The sequence below is a fragment of the Neomonachus schauinslandi genome, chromosome 9 (genome assembly GCF_002201575.2).
Source record: "Neomonachus schauinslandi chromosome 9, ASM220157v2, whole genome shotgun sequence".
In the NCBI taxonomy this organism is placed as follows: Eukaryota; Metazoa; Chordata; class Mammalia; order Carnivora; family Phocidae; genus Neomonachus; species Neomonachus schauinslandi.
The window spans coordinates 4,048,497-4,061,608 of NC_058411.1; the positions used below are offsets into that span (position 1 = coordinate 4,048,497).

At 34.2% G+C, this 13,112-nt stretch overlaps 8 non-coding genes and 1 pseudogene across 8 annotated transcripts; all 9 read right to left on the bottom strand.

Annotated features, from left to right (window-relative positions):
* Nucleotides 1–851: 851 nt before the first annotated feature.
* LOC123325888 lies at nucleotides 852–926 on the bottom strand. Its single transcript, XR_006540727.1, has one exon. It is a non-coding gene; the product is annotated as a small nucleolar RNA SNORD113/SNORD114 family (small nucleolar RNA).
* Nucleotides 927–1,884: 958 nt separating this feature from the next.
* Nucleotides 1,885–1,952, bottom strand: LOC123325897 (annotated as a pseudogene).
* A 1,976-nt stretch (nucleotides 1,953–3,928) lies between these two features.
* Nucleotides 3,929–4,003, bottom strand: LOC123325894. Its single transcript, XR_006540731.1, has one exon. It is a non-coding gene; the product is annotated as a small nucleolar RNA SNORD113/SNORD114 family (small nucleolar RNA).
* Nucleotides 4,004–4,924: 921 nt separating this feature from the next.
* On the bottom strand, nucleotides 4,925–4,996 carry LOC123325875. Its single transcript, XR_006540715.1, has one exon. It is a non-coding gene; the product is annotated as a small nucleolar RNA SNORD113/SNORD114 family (small nucleolar RNA).
* A 1,118-nt stretch (nucleotides 4,997–6,114) lies between these two features.
* On the bottom strand, nucleotides 6,115–6,188 carry LOC123325901. The gene has a single exon (XR_006540737.1). It is a non-coding gene; the product is annotated as a small nucleolar RNA SNORD113/SNORD114 family (small nucleolar RNA).
* Nucleotides 6,189–7,044: 856 nt separating this feature from the next.
* LOC123325922 lies at nucleotides 7,045–7,116 on the bottom strand. The gene has a single exon (XR_006540756.1). It is a non-coding gene; the product is annotated as a small nucleolar RNA SNORD113/SNORD114 family (small nucleolar RNA).
* Nucleotides 7,117–8,060: 944 nt separating this feature from the next.
* On the bottom strand, nucleotides 8,061–8,132 carry LOC123325880. The gene has a single exon (XR_006540719.1). It is a non-coding gene; the product is annotated as a small nucleolar RNA SNORD113/SNORD114 family (small nucleolar RNA).
* A 1,547-nt stretch (nucleotides 8,133–9,679) lies between these two features.
* Nucleotides 9,680–9,754, bottom strand: LOC123325918. The gene has a single exon (XR_006540752.1). It is a non-coding gene; the product is annotated as a small nucleolar RNA SNORD113/SNORD114 family (small nucleolar RNA).
* Nucleotides 9,755–11,967: 2,213 nt separating this feature from the next.
* On the bottom strand, nucleotides 11,968–12,042 carry LOC123325904. Its single transcript, XR_006540740.1, has one exon. It is a non-coding gene; the product is annotated as a small nucleolar RNA SNORD113/SNORD114 family (small nucleolar RNA).
* Nucleotides 12,043–13,112: the final 1,070 nt, after the last annotated feature.

The window sequence follows — 13,112 nt, forward strand, 5'->3', positions numbered from 1 at the left end:
CCAGATCAGGCTCCCTGCTCAGCTGGGAGTCTGCTTTTCCCTCTGACCCTCCCCACTCTTGTGTTCTCTTTCTCTATCTCTCTCACTTCCTCTCTCTCAAATAAATGAATAAAAGTTTTAAAAAAAAAATCAACAACTTGAATACTCCTAACTTCTATCTATAGAATAATTGCCAACATAGATTATATTTCTCTCATTAATCAGACTCAGTGTTACATGTTATCAATTAGTCAGTATGTTTCATATCATATTTATCATTGGGCCATAAATTACTTTTTGATTATATTTATTAATTTTTGATTATACTGTGAATACCCTTAAACAAATGACTGAAACCAAGACAGAATCTCTATTACTACTGACCTTGCTTTCCTCTCCTAAAACAAAAGCAACATAACAATCTTGATCAGAGCAGAAGATGAAATCAGCTAGAGCATCCATTCTGAAGAGTACCAAGCAGAGAACATGAGAAAAAAAAATGAGTCATTCTTCCATTGACCCTTGCTTTACATCTTTCATTTAGTCAGGCATTTAGGAAATCATTACTGGAGAATATTCATTTCATTATCTTTTATAAAAATGAACCACGTCGAACTTCATCAACATTGTCTATAATTGGTCCTATCTATATCATCTGAGCCAAAGAGGGGACAGACGTGTACCATTTATTTCTCTTTGGACTTCAGTGTCTTCAAATTATATTAATAGAACTTCTTGCCTCCTCATATATTTTTTAAATTGGACGGTTCTACAATTCCCTTTTTTTTACGTGTTTCCTTATTGATATTTTATTGATCCAAATACAATCAAGAATGGAAATACATGAAGAGAAAGACCACATCTCTTTTGTGTTGGACCTCAGAGTTCCAGACACGTATCATTCATCATCCATGATTCATACGCTGGCAGTTATCATCATTGATCCAGAAAAGACCACCTTCTCTTCATTCATTTCTACATTGTTTATTATTTCATTAATTCACTAATTATAATTTTAAAACTATATGATTCACAAAAACTCAAAAGGGCCTTGATCGCCCTAATATATATCTGGAACCATTCCCACATTATTATACTTCTGTCATATTTATTATCAGTTTTTCATAAATGCTTTAATCAATGTAATACTTCATTTTAACCCCATGTTTGTCACTAGAACACAGCTGACCATCTGAATAGATTTCATCTTTTTATTACTGCAGTGAATACCTTTAGACACACCACCACTCAAAGCAAGTCAAGAATTTTGTTTATTACTCACATTGGTCTTCCAACTCCTAAAATAGAGATTAACCCCGGAAATCATTATCAAGGAAGAATCCTCAACTCAGGTGCGGTGTGTCTGTTCTGAGGAGTATAAGGCAGAGCAAATGATTAGAAAGGTTGAGACATTCTTTCCATTGGTCTTCGCCTTTGCCCTCTCATGTAGTCAGTCATTTTGGCCACCATTACTTTGGTGTGTGTATTTTACTCCCTTAAGAAAACAAACGTCAAATTTACCACTGACCCAGACGATGAGCATGGTCTGTAACTTATCCTGTCTATATCATCCTTAGCTGTATAGTAACAGTCATGTACAACTGGCTTCTATTGAACTTCAGGGTTTCCATGGTATACTAATAGTATTAGTTATTAATCATTAATAATAAATTAATAAATTAGGTCTTAATTATTGCCTAATAATATCTTTTTATAATTAGACAATGCTTCACTCCCGTCATCATTTTTATTTATGTATTTATTTATAGAATCTCTTATTTATCCAATTGTAATGATACATATAAATGCATGAACACTAAGACCAAAAACAAGATCTTACTATATTCCTGAAATCTGTCTATTGGATGCCTTCAAATAATGAGAATGTATTAGATTAATTTTCTGTTGGACCTCAGAGTTCCACGTATTCATCGTATCCAACTCATACGCCACCAGTGGTCATCATCGATCCAATATTGTCTCTCTTCTCTACATTATATTCTCTTTGTATATTGATTAAATCATTGGTTCACTAATAATTTAAAACCCTATTATCCACAAAAACTGAAATGAGTCTTTATGTCTTTAAACTGAATATAGACTTATTCTCACATCAGTATCCTTCATTAATTATCCTCAGTTTTCCATACATGCATTAATCAATATAATGTTTTCTAAAATTCAATATTTATCACAGAGCTACAGTTAACCTGTGATTCGATGTGGAATTTTCGAATAATGCAGCAAATGTGCTGAAAAAAATCACTAGAACAAAGATAAGAAATTTGACTTTTACTCACATTGGTCTCTGGGCTTCTGTCCCACAGGTGCTGTCATAGAGCTCACCACCAGGCAATAATGCTTGGGTAGCTCGAATGAGTCCATTCTGAAAAGTACAAACCATAGCAAAGGACAGAAAAAAATGATAAAACTTTTATCCCCATAGATTCTTGCCTTCTGCAATGAATTTACTCAATCTTTTAGGAATTCATAAATTTTTCATAACATAGATCTTCTTCTCTTAACAAAAAGGAAAACATCGGGCACCTGGGTGGCTCAGTTGGTTAAGCGACTGCCTTTGGCTCAGGTCATGATCCTGGAGTCCCAGGATCGAGTCCCGCATCGGGCTCCGTGCTCGGCAGGGAGTCTGCTTCTCCCTCTGACCCTCCCCCCTCTCATGTGCTCTCTCTCATTCTCTCTCTCTCAAATAAATAAATAAATAAAATCTTTTTTAAAAAAAAGGAAAACATCAAACTTGACCGAGAATAATGAAACTGACTCTTAATTATTCATGTCTATATAATCCTTGACCAAAGAAGGGACACCCTTAAAACATCTATTTCATGAAGGACATCAGTGTGTGCAAATTTTATTAGTGTTTCTGGCCTCACCATACTATGTTCATAGTTAGATAATAATTCACCTTTTCTTCTTCATCTATTATTTATATTTCCTTTAATAATTCTATCACTGGTCCATTAATAATAACAAATATAAATATATTCATCCAAGGGGTGCCTGGGTGGCTCATTCGGTTAAGTACCCAACTCTTAATTTCAGCTCAGGTCATGATCTCAGTGTCATGGGATCGAGCCCCATGTCAGGCTCTGCACTGGGCATGGAGCCTGCTTAGGATTCTCTCTCTCCCTCCACCTCTGCCCTTTCCTTCTAAAAATAAGTAAATAAGTAAGTAAGTAAATGAATGAATGAATGAATGAATAAATAAATAAATAAATTCATCCAAAATAAGAACATAATATTTATACATTCCTAACATCTATCCATAGGATCAAATAAACAGAGAAAATAGAATATTTTCTATTTTCTAAGGCTTCCAGACACATACTGCCCATTGTCCATGACTCATCCCCCCACCAGGCAACACCACTGATTCCATTAGAGGTTAGTTTATTCACTCGTATATTTGTATCAATGAAATCGTACCTTCATTGGTAATAATAAAATCAATACATGATTAACAAAAACTGAAGAATATGATACTTGAATACCCTAACCTCTTCCTATAGAATCATTGCCAAAATAGATCATACCTCTTTCATTAATAAATATAAATGTTACATACTATCAATTAATCAACATAATGCTTATATCATATTTATCATTGAGTCATATTTAATTTTTCCTTATATTTATTACATTTTAATAATACCATGAAAACCCTTAAGCAAATGACCCAAACCAAGAAAAGAACTTTGACCATTACTCACTTTGGTCTCTTTCCTATAAAAGGGAAACACGGTGACCTTGATCACAATAAAGGTGGAAATAACCTTGGGAGCTTCTCTTCTGAAAAGTACCAAACACAAAAAGTGATAAAAAGATTGAAATTTTCTCTCAACTGATCCATATATTTGTCTACTGGTTCTTTCATTTTCAATTATATTAAGAAAAGTAAATGCATGAAGAGAAGGAACACATCACTTTTGTGTTGGACCTCAGAGTTTCAGACACGTATTACTCATCATCCGTGATTCATACGCCGGCAGTTATCATCACCGATCCAGAAAAGACAGCTTTCTCTTCATTCATTTTGATATTGTTTATTGACTAATTTACTAATTCACTAATTTTAATATTTAAATTCCATTATTTCAAACCCCAATAAGGCCTTGATATCCCTAATATGCTTCTAGATCTATTTTTACATCATTATATCTCTGTCATTTATCAGTTTTTCACACATGCATTAATCAATATCATGCTTCCTATAAATCTCTTATTTATCAATAGGATAAAGATGACCCTCTTTGATTATATTTGAAATATTGGATTGCTATAGTAAATACCCTTAAACAAACAACCCAAACCAAGAGAAGAAATGTGATTATGCGTACACTGGACTCCAGTCTCCTAAAATAAATGAAACCCTAGAGGTCAGGATCAAGGAAAAATCTTTAAATCAGGGCCAGTGTTTCTTCTAAGGAGTACAAAGCAAAGCAGGTGATAAAAATGGTTGAGACAAAAAAAAAAAATTGGTTGAGACATTCTCTCCATTGATCTCAACTTCAACATTCACATAGCTCTCTAGGCAATCATTAATTGGGTATATATATTTAGTCTGATAAGAAAACAAACAACTTTTATCTTGCCACTGAGCCAGAATATGGATATTGTCTATAACTTACACTGTCTACATCATCCCTACCCTAAGAGGTAACAGTCAAATACCATTCATTTCTAACTGAACTTCAGGGTTTCCATAATAGATTAATAGTATTTCTTGCCTCACCACATATTTTTAAAATTGGACAATAATTTACTCTATTCATCCTTATTTATTTATATATTTATTTATAGATTCTCACATTTATCCAATTGTAATAATAAAATAAAAATACATAAACACCAAGACCAACAGCAAACCCTTCATTTATTCCTGATATCTATCTATAGGATGCCTTCAAAGGACTAGACCAATTTTATGTTGGACCTCAGAGTTCCAGACACGTATTCATCGTACAAGACTCATACGCCACCAGTGGTCATCATTGATCCAATATCATCCCTCTTTTACTACATAGATTTCTATTTGTTTATTGATCAAATCATTATTTAACTAATAATTTTTAAGTAGTACAATTTAAAAAAAGAGCCTGTAAGTCTCAAATCTATACACAGAATTAATCTCACATCAATATAACTCTCATTAATATCTCCAGCTTTCATACATGCATTAAGCAATGTGTTTCATACATTCCATATTTAACACTGAGATCCAGCTGCCTTCTTTAATTATATTTTACACATTTTATAAGTTTTTTTTTTTTTAAAGATTTTATTCATTTATTTGAGAGAGAGAGAATGAGAGAGAGCGAGCACATGAGAGGGGGGAGGGTCAGAGGGAGAAGCAGACTCCCCGCCGAGCAGGGAGCCCGATGCGGGACTCGATCCCGGGACCCCAGGATCACGACCTGAGCCGAAGGCAGTCGCTTAACCGACTGAGCCACCCAGGCGCCCTACACATTTTAAAAACACAGTGAATAACCTTTAAAAAATCCACTTAAACTGAGAAAAGAACTTCAACTGTTACTCACATTAATCTCCATCCTCCTATTATATAGAGGCAACCACAGAACTTGTGCCCATGGAAGGTGCTGAATCATCTCCAGTGAGTTGATTCTGAGGAGTACAGAACAGAGCAGATGATTAAAAAAAAACCTGAAACCTAATCCACATTGATCCTTGCTTTCTGCATTTCATTTACCCAGTATTTAGGTATTTATTACTGTTTCTTTATGTATGAATTGTCATGTTATAAAAATCCAATCTTTGGTCTGAGGAAGAACAGTTAAGGTGATTCCTACTTAGGCATGCCTATAGAACCGTGGTCAAAGAGATGACCCTTTGAACCACTTATTTCTTAATGGGTATCAATCAGTGTTTTCAATTTTTAGCAATAATATATTCTGCCTTGCTACTTGGGTTTATATTTGGACAATTCCTCACCCTATTCTTCCTTATGTGTTTATTTATATTTGCTTCATGGTTTTATCACTGATCCATTAATAATAACAAGTCTGTAGCTACGAAACAATACAAGAATATGAACTTAATCCTGACAGCTCTCTGTAGAACCAATTTCAACAGAAGGAACAGACCAAATTATGTTCTGTATTGGACCTCAGAGTTTCAGACACATAGTTTCATCGTACGTGACTCCTATGCCACTGGTCATCATCACTGGTCCAGGACTGAGTCTCTTCTTAGTTCATTTCTACTTTTGTAGCAATTAAATAATTAATACATTGATAATTATAAAAATAATACATTGTTCACTGGAACCCAAAAATAAGATCCTTGAATATCCCTAACATCAGTTTACAGAATCATTATCCAAATGGACTGCATCACCTCCATCTTATACATTACTAATTAATCAGCCATAATGTGTCTTATCACATTTATTATGAGGCCACAGCTAATTTCTTATTAATTTAATACTTTTTAACGATACCATGATTACCCTTAAACAAATGTCCCATTCCAAGACAACCATTTTGACCATTATTCACCTCGTCTCTTTCCATACTCAAAGGAAGCATCACAATCTTGGTCATGGCAGAAGCTGACATCAGCTCAAGCACCTGTTCTGAAGAGTAACAAGCAGACAAGATGATAAAAATATTGAGATATTCTCTCCACTGATTCATATATCCCACTATTCACTTGCAGTCATTTCGGCATTTATGAAATTATTGTAATTTTCCCCTTAACAAATCAAATGTCGAACTTGTAACTGACTCAGTAATTACTATTTATTCTCCACATCATTCTTACTCAGACATATACACGTGAATCTTTTATTTTCAATTCTGATTCATATTAATATAATTTTATTTATTATATATTATAGCAATGAACAATGCTTCAGCCTCTTCATATTTATTCATTTATATATTTATGCTACTATTTATTTTTATACATATTTTATACATATTTTAAACATTCACATACACAAAGACCAAGAACATGATCCTCACCTATGCCCGACATCTGTGTATAGGACCACTTCAAACGGGGAGAAAGGACTACATTTCTTTCGTGTTGGACCCCAGAGTTAAAGACCTGTGGTGTTCATCATCCAAGACCCGAATGCACCTTGTCATCATTTATCCAGGTATGTCCCTCATTATCTTAATCATGTCTACATACTTTTATTAATGCATCAATTCACTAATAATACTAAAAATAATACCTGGGGGTCACAAAAACTCGAAACAATTCCCTTGAATATCTCTAATACTCGTCTACAGAATTAATTCCCACTGATAATATATATCATTCATTAATTGACCTCAATGTTTCCCACATAGGTTAACACAATGCTTCATATTAACCTGATTCTAATTATTTGGCCATGGCTGGCAATCATAAATTATACTGCACAATTTTTTAATAACGCAGTGAAAACCTTTTTGAAAAACCACAAAACCAAGAAAAGAATTTTGACTATTACTCACATTGTGCTCCATGCTCTTCACACATAGATGCAACCACAGAACTCGTGACTGTGATGGATTGCTTCAATCAGCCGAGGGTGACCACTCTAAGGAGTACAAGACAGAGCAGGGGATAAAAAACTGAGACCTTATGTTCATTCATCCCTGTATTCCACCTTTCATTCAGTCAATCATTTAGGCAGGTAGTGACTTGGGATAATGTATATTTTATTTTCTATTAAGTAAACAAACAATATCCCTCTTGCCCCTGCCAAAAAATATGAACACTATACTTAACACGGTCTATACCATCAACCTTAGCCAAAGAGACAACACCCTTATACCACCTCTTTCCTAATGGATAACAGTCTTTCCAATATAATTAATATATTACTATATTATAGTAATTTTTGCCTAACGACCTATTTTCATAATTGGAAAGGCTTCACCTTCTTCGTTTAAATTTGTTCACACATTTGTGTATTAATAATTTCATTGATCCAATTATAAAAATAGGAAGAAAACTCATAACATAATGACCCAAACCACAATCTTTATATATTCCTGACCTTTGCCTCTACACCACATCAAACAGGGACAATGGAGTAGATTCCCTCTGTGTTGGACCTCAGAGTTCCAGACACGTATTCATCGTACACGACTCATACGCCACCAGTGGTCATCATCGATCCAATTTCATCCCTCTTTTTTACCTTTTGTTTCTACATTATTTATTGATCAATTCATAATTCAGTAATTACAATTTTAAAAATGACTATTCACAGAAACCACAAAAGGCCTAGAAATTCCGAATATCTATTTAGAATCATTCTCATGTCTATATCACCTTCATTAATTATTCTCCATTTATATTATATGTATTAATCAATATAATGTTTCATATTAAACCCCTTTTACTCAGTGGGCTATTTGGAGTCCACTGATTATACTCCACGGTTCTCAATAATGCACTGAACATTAATCAAAGTACTGAAACTAAGACCAAAACTTCGACTATTATTCACATGGTCTCCACGATCCTAACACGTGAACACAGCCTGAGATCTCGTGACAAAGGAAGAATCCTTAAATCTGCTTGACAGGTCCATTCTAAGGAGTACAGAGTAGAGCAGACAAGAGAAAATTTCAGATCCTATCTCCATTGATCCTTCTTTATTGCATTTCATTTACTCATTAAGCACACATTAATTTTTCATAATGTGGTATTTTTTCTTTTATCTAAAGGAAAGCTTAAACTTGAGACTGATCAATAACAATAATAAAGGCTCTGAATGGATAAAGAAGATGTATATATATCCAATGGAATATTATGCAGCCATCAAAAGGAATGAGATCTTGCCATTTGCAACGACGTGGATGGAACTGGAGGGTATTATGTTGAGCGAAATAAGTCAAACAGAGAAAGACATGTATCATATGACCTCACTGATATGAGGAATTCTTAATCGCAGGAAACAAACTGAGGGTTGCTGGAGTGGGGGGTGGGGTGGGAGGGATGGGGTGACTGGGTGATAGACACTGGGGAGGGTATGTGCTCTGGTGAGCGCTGTGAATTGTGCAAGACTGTTGAATCTCAGATCTGTACCTCTGAAACAAATAATACAATATATGTTAAGAAAAAAAAAAAGAAGAAGAAGAAGAAGAAGAAGGTAGCAGGAGGGGAAGAATGAAGGGGGGGAAATCGGAGGGGTAGACGAACCATGAGAGACGATGGACTCTGAAAAACAAACTGAGGGTTCTAGAGGGGAGGGGGGTGGGAGGATGGGTTAGCCTGGTGATGGGTATTGAGGAGGGCACATTCTGCATGGAGCACTGGGTGTTATGCACAAACAATGAATCATGGAACACTACATCTAAAACTAATGATGCAATGTATGGGGATAATATAAGAATAAAAAAATTAAAAAAAAAAAACAATAATAAAGGCTCTTAATTATCAGTGCCTATACAATTCTTAAGCAAAAGGCAAAAATGCTTATTCTATTTGTTTCTTAATGAGCATTTTTGTTCATTTCTTATACATCACAACATATATTACTGGCTGGATAATGCTTCACCCTATTTATCTGTTTTTTTTACATTTTTAATGCTTTGATTACTGATTCATCCATAATAATATATCTAAGTATATAAACCCAAAATAAGAGTATGAGCTTTGTGTATTTCTACATTGACCCTGAGGTCATTTACAACAGAAAAGAGGCTAAATTTTGTTTTGCGTGGACTCAGAGTTACAGACGTATAGCACTCAACCAGGTAGGATTCCTATGCCACCAGTTTTCATCATTGGTCTATGTTTGGGCCTCCTTTTCTTCAAATGTTTCTACATTTGTAACAATTAAGCTGTTAATTCATTGGTAATAAAAATCAATACATGATTCATAAAATCCCAAAAAAGACCCCTAAATAAGCTTAACTTCTCTTTGTAGAATCACGTGCCACATAGATCACATCTTTCATTAGTCGACCTCAATGTTGCACATTATCAATGAATCAACAGTAATATTTCATATCATATTTCTCGTCAGGCCATAGTTAACTTTTTGATTTTATTTATTACTTTTAAATGATACCGTGAATGCTCTTAAATATATCACCCAAAACAAGGTAAGGTCTTTGACCATTATTCAACTTGGTCTCTTTTCTAACACAAAGATAACATAACAATCTAAATCACTGTGGATGATAAAATCAGCTCATTGCATGCACTCTGAAGATATGATAAAATATGATACAAGTAGACAATATGATAAAAGATTGAGTTATTGTCTCTATATTTTCCACCACTCATTTGCACAGTCATTTGAGCATTTATTAATTTTTGTTGGTATTTATTTATTTTTCCCTTAATAAAATAAACTTCAAATTGATACCTGACTGAGAGCAATATCTATTACCTATCACTGTGTAAATCACCCTTAGTCAAATACATAATACACTTGGTCCTTTTTTAATCCATTCCTTTACACTAATATGCATTTTCCTTAGTATATATTTTATTTTGCTTATGAACAAAGCTTCATTCTCTCCATATTTAGTCATTTATATGTTTATTTATTCTTCCATTGATACTTTTATAATAATATTTTAAGGCTTCATGAACTCAAAGGCCAAGAACTAAATCCTTATGTAGTCCTGACCTCCATCCATAGGTTCCCTTCATAAAGTAGAGTGGACCAGATCCCATTTGTGTTGGACCTCAGAGCTCCAGAAAATGTCTCTATCATATAATAACACCGAGTGTTCATCACAAGTGCGCTCCTTAATGCCCACCCCCTGTTTAAGCATCCCCCCCCCCCCCCCCCACTCCCCACTAGTAACCATCAGTTTGTTCATTCTCTGGAGTTAAAAGTCTGTTTCTTGGTTTGCCCCTCTCTCTCTCTTTCCCCTTTGTTTTGTTTCTTAAATTCCACATATGAGTGAAATCATATGGTATTTGTCTTTCTCTGATTTATTTCACTTAGCATAATACTCTCTAGCTCCATCCATGTCATTCCCAATGGCAAAATTTCATTCATTTTTATATGATTATATAATATAAATTTTTAATAATACAATGAAAATGTTTTTCAAAACAACAGCACTGGGTGTTATACTCAACTACTGAATCATTGAACATTATATCAAAAACTAATGATGTACTATAACTGGCTAATTGAACTTAAATAAAATAAGTAAATAAAAATAAAACAATAGTCTAGCCAAGAAGAACATTGACTATTACTCACACTGGTCTCAATGCTCCTAAATCCATAGAGCTCCTGACCATGGAAGATTTTAAATCAACTGGAACACATCCATTCTGAGGAGTACAGAAGGGCAGAACAACAACAAAAACAAAAGGATTGAGACATTCTCTCCAATGGCCCTTAATTCCATCTTTATTTATTCAGTCAGTAGGCAATTAGTAAGTTGTGATCATGTCTATTTTATTTTCTCTTTTTTTTTTTAAAGATTTTTTATTTATTTATTTGAGACAGAGAGAATGAGAGAGAGCATGAGAGGGAGGAGGGTCAGAGGGAGAAGCAGACTCCCTGCCGAGCAGGGAGCCCGATGCGGGACTCGATTCTGGGACTCCAGGATCATGACCTGAGCCGAAGGCAGTCGCTTAACCAACTGAGCCACCCAGGCGCCCTATTTTATTTTCTCTTAAGGGACCAAATCACATCAATATGGCCACTGACAAAGAATATAAACATTGACTACTACTCATTACTGCCTATGTCGTACTCAGCAAAAGGGGCAACGTGCTTATATCATTTGTTTTCATTAATTGTCAGTGTTTGCAACATATATTTATTGAACTTCGTACCTCACCACATATTTTTATAATTGGACAATGATTTACTCCCATCATTTTTTTTGTAACATGTTTATTGCTATTTTGACTGATCTCATTATATTTGTAGAATTAAAATGAATAAAAACCAAGACCCAAAAGAAGACCTTGTATATCCTGACATCTGTATAGGACCATTTCAACAACATGGAATGGATTTGTTTTGTGCTGGATCTCATAGTTCCAGACACACAGTATTCACTACACATGACTCCTATGCCATCAGTTGCCATCATTGGTCCAGGACTGGCTCTTTTTTCTATTGTCATCTGCATCTGGTTATTGATTAATTGCCTAATATAGAAATTAACATAAGTCACCAAACAAAATCACAAAATCCTTGAATATCCCTTACATCTATTCATACAATCATAACAATAATAAAGGCTCTTAATTATCAGTGCCTATACAATTCTTAAGCAAAAGGCAAAAATGCTTATTCTATTTGTTTCTTAATGAGCATTTTTGTTCATTTCTTATACATCACAACATATATTACTGGCTGGATAATGCTTCACCCTATTTATCTGTTTTTTTTTACATTTTTAATGCTTTGATTACTGATTCATTCATAATAATATATCTAAGTATATAAACCCAAAATAAGAATATGAGCACTTTGATGTAATGAGCACTGAGTGTTATATGTAACAGATGAATCACTAAATTCTACCACAAAATTAATAATACACTATATGTTAACTAACTTGAATTTAAATAAAACCACTGAGGACAAACTCATTATTAACTGAACTCAGTGTTTCACATATGGATTAACATCATATTTGATATTGGTATGTTTGGGCTTCTTGATTATATCAAACAATTTTTAATAATAGAGTAATTAAAACAAAACAAAACAAAACATTCCATCCAAGATAAGAACATTGACCATTACTCACATTGTTCTCTATGCTCCTAAGACACAGATGCAGCCACAGAGCTCTGCCACGTGAAGGTGCTTTAATGAGCTTGAGGGCGCCCGTTCTGAGGAGTAGAGAGCAGAGAGGATGATAACAAATTGCGACCTCATCTTCATTGATCCTTGCTTCTGCATTTCACTTTTCAGTGATTTAGGCAATCATTAATTAGGAGTATATGATATTTATTTCATTTTCTCTTAAGAAAATGAACTGAGACCTTTTCCCCAACCCAGAAAATGAACATCGATTATTATTTATTTTGTCTATATCATTCTCAGCCAAAGATTTAAGTCATGTAACCATTTATTCGTCTTTGGACTCCACACTGTTTTCAAATTTATTAATACCATTTCTTGCCTTACCACATATTTTTATAATTAGAGCATACTT